The 16,504-nt window shown below is 44.6% G+C and overlaps 1 protein-coding gene across 1 annotated transcript in view; it reads left to right on the plus strand.

Annotated features, from left to right (window-relative positions):
* The window catches only part of LOC112247258 (proteasome subunit beta type-7-like), a 60,445-nt gene that overhangs the window by 27,193 nt on the left and 16,748 nt on the right, over positions 1-16,504 (plus strand). The gene's annotated exons all lie outside the window — the stretch shown is intronic.

Here is a 16,504-nt window from a genome sequence, read left to right on the forward strand (position 1 = left end):
AAATCTAGAATTGGCTTCCTATTTCGCAACAAAGCATCCTTCACTCATGCTGCCAAACATACCCTTGTAAAACTGACCATCCTACCAATCCTCGACTTTGGTGATGTCATTTACAAAATAGCCTCCAATACCCTACTCAACAAATTGGATGCAGTCTATCACAGTGCAATCCGTTTTGTCACCAAAGCCCCATATACTACCCACCATTGCGACCTGTACGCTCTCGTTGGCTGGCCCTCGCTTCATACTCGTCGCCAAACCCACTGGCTCCATGTCATCTACAAGACCCTGCTAGGTAAAGTCCCCCTTATCTCAGCTCGCTGGTCCCCATAGCATCTCCCACCTGTAGCACACGCTCCAGCAGGTATATCTCTCTAGTCACCCCCAAAACCAATTCTTTCTTTGGCTGCCTCTCCTTCCAGTTCTCTGCTGCCAATGACTGGAACGAACTACAAAAATCTCTGAAACTGGAAACACTTATCTCCCTCACTAGCTTTAAGCACCAACTGTCAGAGCAGCTCACAGATTACTGCACCTGGACATAGCCCACCTATAATTTAGCCCAAACAACTACCTTTTCCCAACTGTATTTAATTTTTATTTATTTATTTATTTTGCTCCTTTGCACCCCATTATTTTTATTTCTACTTTGCACATTCTTCCATTGCAAAACTACCATTCCAGTGTTTTACTTGCTATATTGTATTTACTTTGCCACCATGGCCTTTTTTGCCTTTACCTCCCTTCTCACCTCATTTGCTCACATTGTATATAGACTTGTTTATACTGTATTATTGACTGTATGTTTGTTTTACTCCATGTGTAACTCTGTGTCGTTGTATCTGTCGAACTGCTTTGCTTTATCTTGGCCAGGTCGCAGTTGTAAATGAGAACTTGTTCTCAACTAGCCTACCTGGTTAAATAAAGGTGAAATAAAAAAAATAATAAAATGTTGGACGATTGGGCCTGGCTCGCAGTCGGCGTTCCAATTCATCCCAAAGGTGTTCGATGGGGTTAAGGTTAGGGCTCTGTTCAGGCCAGTCAAGTTCTTCCCAACTGATCTTGATAAACCATTTCTGTATGGACCTCACTTTGTGCAAGGGGGCATTGTCATGCTGCAACAGGAAAGGGCCTTCCCCAAACTGTTGCCACAAAGTTGGAAGCACAGAATCGTCTTAAATGTCATTGTATGCTGTAGTGTTAAGATTTATCTTTACTAAGGGGCCTAGCCTGAACCATGAAAAACAGCCCCAGACCATTATTCCTTATCCACCAAACTTTACAGTTGGCACTCTGCTTTTAGGCAGGTAGTGTTCTCCTGTCATCAATGGTGGCACACTTCACCACTCCAGCCGACGCTTGGCATTGTGCTCTAGCAGGGGAGAAATTTGATGAACTGACTTGTTGGAAAGGTGGCATCCTATGACAGTGCTACATTGAAAGTCACTGAGCTCTTCAGTAAGGCCATTCTAGATTTATTTTACGTTATTTTATCCAATCAAACTTACTATACAAATAGACTCAGCAATATGACACATTTATTTATCCGTTATTTTACCAGGTAAGTTGACTGAGAACACATTCTCGTTTGCAGCAACGACCTGGGGAATAGTTACAGGGGACAGGGGGATGAATGAGCCAACTGTAACCTGGGGATTATTAGGTGACCGTGATGGCCAGATTGGGAATTTAGCCAGGACACCGGGGTTAACACTCCTACTCTTACGATAAGTGCCATGGGATCTTTAATGACCGCAGAGAGTCAGGACACCCGTTTAATGTCCCATCCGAAAGACCGCACCCTACACAGGGCAGAGTCCTCAATCACTGACCTAGGGCATTGGGATATTTTTAGTCCAGAGGAAAGAGTGCCTCCTACTGGCCCTCCAACACCACTTCCAGCAGCATCTGGTCTCCCATCCAGGGACTGACCAGGACCAACCCTGCTTAACTCCAGAAGCAAGCCAGCAGTGGTATGCTGCTGGCAAATAACAACTTATTTTGTCAGACGTAAGAAGTGCCTAGAGCGTGAGTGCCTACAAGAACGTTTCAGTCTGTCTGTACCGTGTGTTGTCAGTTTCCGCAGAAAGAGGACCTCCCTAATGCCAATCAGAGGCGATGAAGAAGAAAAAAACTGTCATTAAAACCCCATTTCCTGAGCTCTGATTTGAGTGGTGACACAAGCTGTTGGATTCCTGGCCTTTAAAAACCAAGATAAGGATAGAGAGGTGCTGCACTAGAAGTGGGAGGTTAAAAGAAAACAGAACAAGATCGGGAGAGACTGACAGTCAGACAGACAAGGGCTGCACTCAGAACCCGATGGGGATAGCGGGAACAGGACAAAAAAGAGAGCGATGGAGAGACAGACAGAAATGGTATACCAGAGAGAATGAGAGAAAAAAAGAGCAAGATAAAGATGGTGGTGAAGGGCAAAAAGTGCTATGTGTAGAAGGCTAGTCGGTAGAGTGATGATGTACAAGTCTTCATCTGGCCTCATTTAAAGTGCTGTCAGCCTTTCTCCTCTTCTATCGTACAGTGCCAGTGGTGTAATACTGTAACTAGTCAGTCTCTGACACTGCTCTCTTAGTCTGCCCATCTTTTTTCAAACATTGGCAGTTTGAGGCCTTTTGTTCTCTGTGCAAACTGGTCACACTTAAGTTTAGTTTTAACTTTAAAGACCTAATGATGAGCTTGTGCTATCGGAGTTATCAGAAACTCAGGACAAAAATAAAAAAAAACTGCTGTAAGATCACCCCGATGAGTCATCATAACTTGGAGCTAACAGTGTCCAAAAATGGACTTTTAAGAGGTAAATAGAAGTGGGAGATCTCAGGTAGCATGTTGTACTCTAAGTTGGATAATTTTGATTAACACATGAACGCAGGAAAATGAAGCCATAGACATCCACATCAATGACCCCTAATGGAGTTCAAATCACCTACTTTAATATTGTCTGAATTGCATGTGAAAATCCATTTAGGCCTAGATTCAACCAGATCGGGTGTTAACCTGTGTTGGCCGGCATCCGCATAGCTGTGAGGCTGTTATGAGGGCAAAGGGGTGCAACTCAATATTAGGAAGGTGTTCCTAATGTTTGGTACACTCTGTATTTAAATCATTATTCATTTCATCATTACTTCTTTTCTCTAAATCTCTTGTTTCTTTCATCTCTTTCTAAATCTCCCCAGTTGCCTGGTAATGGTGAGAGGGGCAGAGTGGACCTGCCTAGTATAGATGGTTCTATTTTTAATAGCGAGGAATCTGATAATTATTGTCAATAATCAGTTTTTCTGCACACTTGAATGAACTCACAACATTGACATTGGCACTGTCCTCAACAACAAAACACAAAAATAGATGAATCTCAAAGCAAGCACAGTCAGGCAGAAAGAAGAGCTTTGGAGTACGGGCACTAAACACTTCTGTTTAACCAAAACAGTGGTCTCTTTTCAGTGTGTGTGTTTTGATTTATTGTATACTAGATGGTTCACAGACACACAGTAAACCTACCTTCATGGAGAAGACATCCCAGGGACCAAATGTCTGACTTAAAGTTGTAGCCACCCTCGTCTCAAGAGAGAGGATCCACATGTAGTACGGAGATCCCCACTAATACAAAAATGGTCTGGTTTTAGACAACTGGTATTTTTGCAAAAATACATCTTAATTTGAATATGACAAGTGCATGGGTTGAGCAATCATTAATACGTAGCTTTACTGATGACTACAGCTACACTGTGCAATTCACATTGATTTACCAATGGAGATCGGGATAGAGAAGTAACAATACGAAGTAGAGCACAAAAGGAACAATCATTACATACCTCAAATTATTTTGCCAGTTTGATTGAATAGGGCTCCTAAACCAGCAGCTAATGTAAAGGGAATCCACTACCAATATGTGAACACCTCAGAGCGGCAATACACTGATGCTCGATTTTGATTGGGTCAAATTAAATCCACAAAACCATAAGGCATCATACACTAACTGGCTCAACACTCATCCCAACTCCAGCCCACCCCCTAAAAGTCATCCCATCTATCCATCTCTACCTTAAGGGGAAAAGCAGACTCAGACACTGAATAGATTTGCAAATGCATAGGTCAGCGACCTTAATTAATGCCACTGTGAGCGGTTGCCAAGGAGACGAGAAAGGGCTAGTTTAAAAATGTGCTGCTCTCTGAGGCTATGCCCAAAGTTATTGATGGAGGTTGTCTTGTGTGTGTTACTTTGTGTGTACATGCAGGTCTGCATGGGTTTGTTTCTCAATGTTTGTTTGTTTTTCTATGTGAGGCAGCATGTGTGCGAGAGAACATTTTAGAATGAGTGTATGACCGTTTGAGCATGATTGTGTTTTTCTCTCTTTGTGTTTGTACGTGTGGTACCTAGGGGGTGTGTGCACGTGAATCTTCCTGTGCGTCTGTTCCCGTGTTTATATATTCCTGTGTCTTCGTTCCTGCCTGTGTGAGCTCCTGAATATGCGTGTTTGTGTTCCTGCGTGTGTACGTGTGTTACCTAAGGAGTGTGTGGCGGTGGTCTTGGAGCTGAAGAAGCGTCCCAGTCCCAGGTCTCCCAGCTTTACCTCTCCTGTAGCAGGGATGTGACCGTTGGCTGGCTTGATGTCTGTCAGAGAGAGAACAGACAGTCAGTTATTATTGGATTGTTTCTGTATCCATATGAGTCCCATTGAGAGAGAATTCACTTTTAAGGGAGCCCTGGCTGTTAACAATACTGGGATTATTATATAGAATATACATCTAATCTCTTTGCATTGATATGGTAGATTTACGTTCATTTTATGATGATAAAATACATTTTCATCTTCTAGGTGAGTGTTTCTCAACCTAAGGACCCTGCGTTGGCACTTGTCCCCGGTATAGTCGGCTATGGCAAAACTATTCCCTCGATTGTGTGAGTGGATGTGTGGGCCACTATGGTTTCAACGATCTGATCGGCCGGTGATTGTGTTGTTGACTGCCTCTGACCCAGCATCACCTCTTCCTGTGAGAGATAAACCTGTGGCAAGGCTGGAGCTGATGTCATGGCAAAAATGTTACCCCTACTCCAATCTGTTTCCTGTATCTACTCTGACCTGAATCACTCCCAGAGAATGAACTCACCTACATAGGAAACACATTTCCTCAACAAGCTCTCTGTCTGATGTCAGAATTATATGTTCATCCATGTTTCTCAAACACCACATTTCGAAGTGTTTAAGGTTTAAGTTTAGCATAAAAAAAAGAGAACTCATGTAAAGTATATTGTGTCTGTAAAATGTACAGTATATAGTATGTATAAGATGGAAGTGTTGTTTTCCATTAGTTTACTCCAATTAGGGGAGGGGTGTGTTAAGGGTTTATTTTTTTTAAATAAAAAAATACAAAATGTAAAGTGCTCTAGGATGCCTAGAGGCCTGATGGGAGTCGTCTGAAGTCGGTACACACGATTTGCTAACTTCTGTCTGTAGCGTCTGAACCGTTTGGGCTTCACGTTAATATGACCCCTCTGTGGAAAGATGAGACTCTCACGTACATGTCGGTTGTTTTGCTCTAGAACGCACACAGGCCTGATGGGAGTCGTCTGAAGGTCCCCCGGTATCAGTTGAAAAAATTAATCGAAGTATACAGTATATTTATTTTTATTTCACCTTTATTTAACCAGGTAGGCAAGTTGAGAACAAGTTCTCATTTACAATTGCGACCTGGCCAAGATAAAGCAAAGCAGTTCGACAGATACAACGACACAGAGTTACACATGGAGTAAAACAAACATACAGTCAATAATACAGTATAAACAAGTCTATATACGATGTGAGCAAATGAGGTGAGATAAGGGAGGTAAAGGCAAAAAAGGCCATGGTGGCAAAGTAAATACAATATAGCAAGTAAAACACTGGAATGGTAGATTTGCAGTGGAGAATGTGCAAAGTAGAAATAAAAATAATGGGGTGCAAAGGAGCAAAATAAATGAATACAGTAAGGAAAGAGGTAGTTGTTTGGGCTAAATTATAGGTGGGCTATGTACAGGTGCAGTAATCTGTGAGCTGCTCTGACAGTTGGTGCTTAAAGCTAGTGAGGGAGATAAGTGTTTCCAGTTTCAGAGATTTTTGTAGTTCGTTCCAGTCATTGGCAGCAGAGAACTGGAAGGAGAGGCGGCCAAAGAAATAATTTGTTTTGGGGGTGACCAGAGAGATATACCTGCTGGAGCGCGTGCTACAGGTGGGTGATGCTATGGTGACTGGCAAGCTGAGATAAGGGGGACTTTACCTAGCAGGGTCTTGTAGATGACATGGTGCCAGTGCGTTTGGCGACGAGTATGAAACGAGGGCCAGCCAACGAGAGCGTACAGGTCACAATGCTTGGTAGTATATGGGGCTTTGGTGACAAACGGATGGCACTGTGATAGACTGCATCCAATTTGCTGAGAAGGGTTTTGGAGGCCACTTTGTAAATGACATCGCCGAAGTCGAGGATCGGTAGGATGGTCAGTTTTACGAGGGTATGTTTGGCAGCATGAGTGAAGGTGAAGGATGCTTTGTTGTGAAATAGGAAGCCAATTCTAGATTTAACTTTGGATTGGAGATGTTTGATGTGAGTCTGGAAGGAGAGTTTACAGTCTAACCAGACACCTAGGTATTTGTAGTTGTCCACATATTCTAAGTCAGAACCGTCCAGAGTAGTGATGTTGGACGGGTGGGCAGGTGCAGGCAGCGATCGGTTGAAGAGCATGTATGTTGTTTTACTTGTATTTAAGAGCAATTGGAGGCCACGGAAGGAGAGTTGTATGGCATTGAAGCTCGTCTGGAGGGTTAACACAGTGTCCAAAGAAGGGCCAGAAGTATACAGAATGGTGCCGTCTGCGTAGAGGTGGATCAGAGACTCACCAGCAGCAAGAGCGACATCGTTTAAGGAAACAGAAGAGTCGGTCCAAAAATTGAACCTTGTGGCACCCCCGTAAAGACTGCCAGAGGCCCGGACAACAGGCCCTCCGATTTGACACAAACTGTATCAGAGAAGTAGTTGGTGAACCAGGCGAGGCAATCATTTGAGAAACCAAGGCTATCGAGTCTGCCGATGAGGATGTGATGATTGACAGAGTCGAAAGCCTTTGCCAGGTGAATGAATATGGCTGCACAGTATTGTCTCTTATCGATGGCGGTTAAGATATCGTTTAGGACCTTGAGCGTGGCTGAGGTGCACTCATGACCAGCTCTGACACCAGATTGCATAGAGGAGAAGGTATGACTTGGCGTTCGAAGACCTTAGAAAGGCAGGGTAGGATAAATATAGGTCTGTAGCAGTTTGGGTCAAGAGTGTCCTCCCCTTTGAAGAGGGGGATGACTGCAGCTGCTTTCCAATCTTTTGGAATCTTAGAGAGGTTGAACAGGCTAGTAATAGGGGTTGCAACAATTTCGGCAGATCATTTTAGAAAGAAATGGCTCCAGATTTTGTCTAGCCCATCTGATTTGTAGGGGTCCAGATTTTGCAGCTCTTTCAGAACATCAGCTGATTGGATTTGGGAGAAGGAGAAATGGGGAAGGCTTGGACGAGTTGCTGTGGGAGGTGCAGTGCTGTTGACCGGGGTAGGGGTAGCAAGGTGGAAAGCATGGCCACAGCCATAGAAAAATGCTTATTGAAATTCTCAATTATAGTGGATTTATCGGTGGTGACAGTGTTTCCTATCCTCAGCGCAGTGGGCAGCTGGGAGGAGGTGCTCTTATTCTCCATGGACCTTAGAGTCTCAGAACTTTTTTGAGTTTGTGTTGCAGGAAGCAAATTTCTGCTTGAAAAAGCTAGCCTTTGCTTTTCTAACTGCTTGTGTATATTGGTTTCTAGCTTCCCTGAAAAGTTGCATATCACAGGGCTGTTCGATGCTAATGCAGAACGCCATAGGATGTTTTTGTGTTGATTAAGGGCAGTCAAGTCTGGAGAGAACCAAGGGCTATATCTGTTCCTGGTTCTAAATTTCTTGAATGGGGCATGCGTATTTAAGATGGTGAGGAAGGCATTTAAAAAAAAATAATAATAATAACCAGGCATCCTCTACTGACGGGATGAGATCAATATCCTTCCAGGATACCCCGGCCAGGTTGATTAGAAAGGCCTGCTCGCTGAAGTGTTTCAGGGAGCGTTTGACCGCTGTCCCATTACGGATGCAGGCAATGAGGCAGTGATCGCTGAGATCTTGGTTGAAAACAGCAGAGGTGTATTTAGAGGGCAGGTTGGTTAGGATGATATCTATGATAGTGCCCGTGTTTACGGCTTTGGGGTTTTACCTTGTAGGTTCATTGATAATTTGTGTAAGATTGAGGGCATCAAGTTTAGATTGTAGGATAGCTGGGGTGTTAAGCATGTTCCAGTTTAGGTCGCCTAGCAGCACGAGCTCTGAAGATAGATGGGGGGGGGGCAATCAGTTCACATATGGTGTCCAGAGCACAGCTGGCGACAGAGGGTGGTCTATAGCAGGCGGCAACGGTGAGAGACTTATTTTTAGAGGTTGATTTTTAAGAGTGGAAGTTCAAATTGTTTGGGTACAGACCTGGATAGTAGGACAGAACTTTGCAGGCTATCTTTGCAGTAGATTGCAACACCGCCCCCTTTGGCCGTTCTATCTTGTCTGAAAATATTGTAGTAAGTGATGGAGATTTCAGAATTTTTGGTGGTCTTCCTTAGCCAGGATTCAAACACAGGCAGAATTTAACTGCAATCGTGACTAGGTCGTTCGGCGGAAATAAAATTAGAGGCTTTGTCGCCGGCAATGCATTTAATATACTGAAGTTGGCAAAGATAGGCGGGGTTTGCTAAAATTGGTGGAAAAACATTGGTAGTGCAAGAGATAAAAAAGAGGAAGAATTAGTGAATGTGTGGTAGTGCTTGTTTACCACAGTGCATGACTCTGCGGGAGTGCATGTGCTCCAGGGTGCTGCACAGTTGGACAAAATATTTCCATATTGTCCTCTCCGGGATGAGCCGCATCTTTTTCTTAAAGTACTGCAGGAGAGGGAGAGAGAGGAAGGGGAAGTTAGAAAACAATAGATAGAAACAGCTGCGAGGAACACCTGTATTCCCCTTACACACCCTCTCTCAAAACCCCCTGATTCAATGTCAGACAGCCCCCAAAATAGTGTGGAATATCTGAAGAATTATTAATCTGTGCATTACCATTTAGCCCCTTCCCTACCTCTGAGTGCGTAATGAGAAGCCATTTGGCATAGGAAGCCTAACGAGAGTTGACACCACCCACGCACAGAGCCAAGCACCTAATTAACACTAATCTGGCTAATTAAACTGCCAAAACCTTGTTTAATGACCCAAAACAACAAATGTTTATTTTCTTCCCGCTTTTTACTGCCACCAAACTTCTGTTTTTTTTTTTTTTTATTGAGCGCATATTTTAATAATAGCTATGAAATTTGCAGCCAGCAAGAGATGTTTTTGACTGATCTGCATATTGGTTGAGCTGAGAGCTTGGAATTAGGAATCTCTTTCTACATCATAATGATGCCTTGATAAAAGACAAGGAGAAAGTCAAACTGAAGATGGGGAACCGTTTGGATGTGAACTTTTTGGGAACTTTGCAGAGAGAGAAAGGTGCCCCGAAAGACATTTGCACGTTATGAGTACAGTTCTCTACAGCGTGTGAACTGGAGAGACTGAGTGCCTTCAAGGATAAAGTTGAGTCAATTAAGAGAGAAAATTAGGAGAGAAAAAAAATGTCAGGAACAGGGAGAAAGAAGAGACTTTACAGTGGTGGAAGAAAAGAACAAAATAGAAAAGGAGGAAAAGTAGAGCTTGAGAGGTAGAGAAGGGTTGGCCAATAATCCATGAGAAAAGCTGAGGATTGGGGTGATGGATGAGGAGAAAATAACAATGATTCGTGATTTGTGGCAATGAGAGGAGCAGGACAGACAAGGACATGAGTTGAGAGGAGAAGAGAGGACAAAGAGCGGACAACGTGCAAAGATTAGGAACAAATGAGAAGAAAATGCAGAGAGAGGCAAGAGGAGAGGAAAGCGAGATAAGAAGAGGTAGAGAAAAACAGATGCGGAGGGACAAAGAAGGAGAAGAGAATAGATGAGGAAAGTCGAGAAGAAAGGAAGGTGGACCGATGAGAGAGATTGTGTGGAGGGTGTGTGTGTGATGGGGTGTGACAGTGTCAGGCCGTAGGAGCCTTAGGTAGGCCAAGGAGAGGTCTTGTCTGTCAGACGTGTCAGAGCCTTGGGCTCTCCTTTCCTCATCCCTCTCTCTCACACACACATCCCACCAAAACAAAGGGCATCTCTCCAAACACACGCACACAATCTCTCTTTCACTCGCTCTCTCTAACCTCGGCGCTCACCTTGATCATCTGGGAGAGGTCACCAGAGTCTGCCAGCTCCAGTACGATGTTGAGCTTGTTGTCCTCAATGTTCAGATATTTAATCACGTTGGGAAAGTTCAACTGCTGTGAGATGCCAGGAGAAAGAAAAAGCGTCAGTCCAGGTTCTATGTTCTAGGGCTGGATTCAATCCGTATAGCGGATTGCGTTAAAATGTGAAGTTAATTTCCGATTGAGCTGAGAACATTGCCTTTCAATTTAAATGGAGCTACAACGTGATCTTACTTTTGTGATAATATTTAAATCCAGCCCCTAGTCTGGTCTCTGTTGGTTGACATTTAAACAGAAAAACTCTGTCATAGAATTTGAATAACAGTTTGTTTTTGGAAATATAGCTAGGTTCAAGAAGGTCTGGGGTGGGAGTTTTCTATCTGGTGTGTTGTAATTTTGAAGATTGAACAGATTGAAACAGGGAGAGACTGAGAAAGAAAAACACTTTTCCCCGTTGCAAAGTGTTTTAAAACGTTTTCTATTGGATGGCCCAATGTACATGATCTGGTCTTGTTGACTATACTTCCCCGGAAAAACCAAAGGACAAATATAGTTAATGTATACCACAACAAGTGCAGTACTCTAGCCAGCCATAATACACTCCATTGAAGAGGAGAGTATTATGGCTACATAATAGCATGCCTGTTCAAATAAAATAAAATTGTATTTGTCACATGCGCTGAATACAACAGGTGTAGACCTTATTGTGAAATGCTTACTGACAAGCCCTTAACCAACAAGAGTTAAGAAAATATTTACTAAATAAACTACAGTAAAAAATTATAAAAAGTAACACAATAAAATAACAAGGCTATATACTGGGGGCACCGGTATCGAGTCAATGTGTGGGGGTACAGGTTAGTCGAGGTAATTTGAACATGTAGGTATGGGTAAAGTGACTATGCACAGATAGACAGCCCATAGCAGCAGTGAAAAAAACAATGGGGGGGGAGTGTCAATGTAAATAGTCTGGGTGGCCATTTTGATTAATTGTTCAGCAGTCTTATGGCTTGGGGGTAGATTAAGGATCCTTTTGGTCCTAGACCTGGCGCTCTGGTACCGTTTGCTGTGCGGTAGCAGAGAGCGCAGTCTATGACTGGGTGACTGCATTCTTTGACCAATTTTGGGCATTCCTCTGACACCTTCTAATATATAGGTCCTGGATGTCAGGAAGCTTGGCCCCAGTGATGTACTGGGCCGTAAGCATTACCCTCTGTAGCACCTTACGGTCAGATGCCGAGCAGGTGATGCAACTAGTCAGGATGCTCGATGGTGCAGCTGTACAACATTTTGAGGATCTGGGGACACATGCCAAATCTTTTCAGTCTCCCGAGAGGGAAAAGGTGTTGCCATGCCCTCTTCACGATGGTCTTGGTGTGTTTGGACCATGATAGTTTGTTTGTGATGCTCCACTACATGGGGGCCTGTTCGGCCCATCTTTTCCTGTAGTCCACGATCAGCTCACATTGAGGGAGAGGTCGTTGTACTTGCACCACACGCCAAGTCTCTGACCTCCCTATAGGCTGTCTCATCATTGTCGGTGATCAGGCCTACCACTGTTGTGTCGTCAGCAAACTTAATGATTGTGTTGGAGTCGTGTTTGGCCACGCAGTCGTGGGTGAACAGGGAGTACAGGAGGGGACTAAGCACGCATCCCTGAGGGGCCCCGGTGTTGAGGATCAGTGTGGCAGATGTGTTTTTGCCTACCCGCACCACCTGGGGGAGGCCCGTCAGGAAGTCCAGGATCCAGTTGCAGAGGAAGGTGTTTAGTCACAGTCCTTAGCTTAGTGATGAGCTTCGTGGGCACTATGGTGTTGAACACTGAGCTGTAGTCAATGAACAGAATTCTCACATAGGTGATCCTTTTGTCCAGGTGTGAAAGGGCAGTGTGGAGCATGATTGAGATTGAGTCGTCTGTGGATCTGTTAGGGCGCGAATTGGAGTGGGTCTAGGGTGTCCGGGAGGATGCTGTTGATGTGAGCCATGAACAGGCTTTCAAAGCACTTTATGGCTACAGATGTGAGTGCCACGGGGCTGTAATCATTTAGGCAGGTTACCTTCGCTTCCTTTGGCACAAGGACTATGGTGGTCTGCTTGAAACATATAATAATAATAATACTTCCGGCGCCGACAGAGATGGCCGCCTCGCTTCGCGTTCCTAGGAAACTATGCAGTTTTGTTTTTTTACGTGTTATTTCTTACATTGGTACCCCAGGTCATCTTAGGTTTCATTACATACAGTCGAGAAGAACTCGAATATACTGAATATAAGAGCAGCGTCAACTCACCATCAGTACGACCAAGAATATGACTTTCCCGAAGCAGATCCTGCGTTCTGCCTTTCACCCAGGACAACGGAATGGATCCTAGCCGGCGACCCAAAACAACGACTTCGTAAAAGAGGGAAACGAAGCGGTCTTCTGGTCAGACTCCGGAGACGTGCACATTGCGCACCACTCCCTAGCATACTTCTCGCCAATGTCCAGTCTCTTGACAACAAGGTTGATGAAATCCGAGCAAGGGTAGCATTCCAGAGGGACATCAGAGACTAACATTCTTTGCTTCACGGAAACATGGCTCACTCGAGAGACGCTATCGGAGTCGGTGCAGCCAGCTGGTTTCTCCACGCATCGCGCCAACAGAAACAAACATCTTTCTGGTAAGAAGAGGGGCGGGGGCGTATACAGTGCCTTGCGACAGTATTCGGCCCCCTTGAACTTTGCGACATTTCAGGCTTCAAACATAAAGATATAAAACTGTATTTTTTTGTGAAGAATCAACAACAACAGTGCGACACAATCATGAAGTGGAACGACATTTATTGGATATTTCAAACTTTAACAAATCAAAAACTGAAAAATTGGGCGTGCAAAATTATTCAGCCCCTTTACTTTCAGTGCAGCAAACTCTCTCCAGAAGTTCAGTGAGGATTTCTGAATGACTCAATGTTGACCTAAATGACTAATGATGATAAATACAATCCACCTGTGTGTAATCAAGTCTCCGTATAATGCACCTGCACTGTGATAGTCTCAGAGGTCCGTTAAAAGCGCAGAGAGCATCATGAAGAACAAGGAAAACACCAGGCAGGTCCGAGATACTGTTGTGAAGAAGTTTAAAGCCGGATTTGGATACAAAAAGATTTCCCAAGCTTTAAACATCCCAAGGAGCACTGTGCAAGCGATAATATTGAAATGGAAGGAGTATCAGACCACTGCAAATCTACCAAGACCTGGCCGTCCCTCTAAACCTTCAGCTCATACAAGGAGAAGACTGATCAGATGCAGCCAAGAGGCCCATGATCACTCTGGATGAACTGCAGAGATCTACAGCTGAGGTGGGAGACTCTGTCCATAGGACAACAATCAGTCGTATATTGCACAAATCTGGCCTTTATGGAAGAGTGGCTAGAAGAAAGCCATTTCTTAAAGATATCCATAAAAAGTGTCGTTTAAAGTTTGCCACAAGCCACCTGGGAGACACACCAAACATGTGGAAGAAGGTGCTCTGGTCAGATGAAACCAAAATGGAACTTTTTGGCAACAATGCAAAATGTTATGTTTGGCGTAAAAGCAACACAGCTCATCACCCTGAACACACCATCCCCACTGTCAAACATGGTGGTGGCAGCATCATGGTTTGGGCCTGCTTTTCTTCAGCAGGGACAGGGAAGATGGTTAAAATTGATGGGAAGATGGATGGAGCCAAATACAGGACCATTCTGGAAGAAAACCTGATGGAGTCTGCAAAAGACCTGAGACTGGGACGAAAGGTGGCGCTACAAAGTATTAACTTAAGGGGGCTGAAAAATTTTGCACGCCCAATTTATCAGTTTTTGATTTGTTAAAAAAGTTTGAAATATCCAATAAATGTTGTTCCACTTCATGATTGTGTCCCACTTGTTGTTGATTCTTCACAAAAAAATACAGTTTTATATCTTTATGTTTGAAGCCTGAAATGTGGCAAAAGGTCGCAAAGTTCAAGGGGGCCGAATAATTTCGCAAGGCACTGTACTTTATGGTTAACGAGACGTGGTGTGGTCACAACATACAGGAACTCAAGTCCTTCTGTTCACCTGATTTTAGAATTCCTCACAATCAAATGTCGACCGCGGAGATATAGTTTTGGTAGTTTTGGTAGACTATTGTCTACCAAGGGAATTCTCTTAGATTATAATCACAGCCGTATATATTCCCACCCAAGCAGACACATCGATGGCTCTGAACAAACTTTATTTGACTCTTTGCAAACTGGAATCCACATATCCTGAGGCTGCATTCATTGTAGCTGGGGATTTTAACAAGGCTAATCTAAAAACAAGACTCCCTAAATTGAATCAGCATATTGATTGCGCAACCAGGGCTGGTAAAACCTTGGATCATTGCTATTCTAACTTCCGCGACGTGTATAAGGCCCTCCCCTGCCCTCCTTTCGGAAAAGCTGACAACGATTCCATTTTGTTGCTCCCTGCCTACAGACAGAAGCTAAAACAAGAAGCTTCCGCGCTGAGGTCTGTTCAACGCTGGTCCGACCAATCTGATTCCATGCTCCAAGACTGCTTCCATCACGTGGACTGGGATATGTTTCGTATTGCGTCAAACAACAACATTGACGAATACGCTGATTCGGTGAGCGGGTTCATTAGAACGTGTGTTGAAGATGACGTTCCCATAGCAACGATTAAAACATTCCCAAACCAGAAACCGTGGATTGATGGCAGCATTCGTGTGAAATTGAAAGCGCGAACCACTGCTTTTAATCAGGGCAAGGTGACCAGAAACATGACCGAATACAAACAGTGTAGCTATTCCCTCCACAAGACAATCAAACAAGCTAAGCGTCAGTATAGAGACAAAGTAGAATCGCAATTCAACGGCTCAGACACAAGGTATGTGGCAGGGTCTACAGTCAATCACAGATTACAAAAACAAAACCAGCCCAGTCACGGACCAGGATGTCTTGCTCCCAGGCAGACTAACTTTTTTGCCCGCTTTGGGGACAATACAGTGCCACTGATACGGCCCACAACCAAAACATGCGGACTCTCCTTCACTGCAGCCGAGGTGAGTAAAACATTTAAACGTGTTAACCCTCGCAAAGCTGCAGGCCCAGACGGCATCCCCAGCCGCGCCCTCAGAGCATGCGCAGACCAGCTGGCTGGTGTGTTTATGGACATATTCAATCAATCCTTGTCCCAGTCTGCTGTTCCCACATGCTTCAAGAGGGCCACCATTGTTCCTGTTCCCAAGAAAGCTAAGGTAACTGAGCTAAACGACTACCGCCCCGTAGCACTCACTTCCGTCATCATGAAGTGCTTTGAGAGACTAGTCAAGGCCCATATCACCTCCACCCTACCTGACACCCTAGACCCACTCCAATTTGCTTACCGCCCAAATAGGTCCACAGACGATGCAATCTCAACCACACTGCACACTGCCCTAACCCATCTGGACAAGAGGAATACCTATGTGAGAATGCTGTTCATCGACTACAGCTCGGCATTCAACACCATAGTACCCTCCAAGCTCGTCATCAAGCTCGAGACCCTGGGTCCCGACCCCGCTCTGTGCAACTGGGTACTGGACTTCCTGACGGGCCACCCCCAGGTGGTGAGGGTAGGTAACAACATCTCCACCCGCTGATCCTCAACACTGGGGCCCCACAAGGGTGCGTTTTGAGCCCTCTCCTGTACTCCCTGTTCACCCACGACTGCGTGGCCACGCACGCCTCCATCTCAATCATCAAGTTTGCGGATGACACAACAGTGGTAGGCTTAATTACCAACAGCGACGAGACGGCCTACAGGGAGGAGGTGAGGGCCCTCGGAGTGTGATGTCAGGAAAATAACCTCACACTCAACGTCAACAAAACTAAGGAGATGATTGTGGACTTCAGGAAACAGCAGAGGGAACACCCCCCTATCCACATCGATGGGACAGTAGTGGAGAGGGTAGTAAGTTAAGTTCCTCGGTGTACACATCACAGACAAACTGAATTGGTCCACCCACACAGACAAACTGAATTGGTCCACCCACACAGACAGCATCGTGAAGGCGCAACAGCGCCTCTTCAACCTCAGGAGGCTGAAGAAATTCGGCTTGTCACCAAAAGCACTCACAAACTTCTACAGATGCA

Source organism: Oncorhynchus tshawytscha, linkage group LG33 (genome assembly GCF_018296145.1).
Source record: "Oncorhynchus tshawytscha isolate Ot180627B linkage group LG33, Otsh_v2.0, whole genome shotgun sequence".
NCBI lineage: Eukaryota > Metazoa > Chordata > Actinopteri > Salmoniformes > Salmonidae > Oncorhynchus > Oncorhynchus tshawytscha.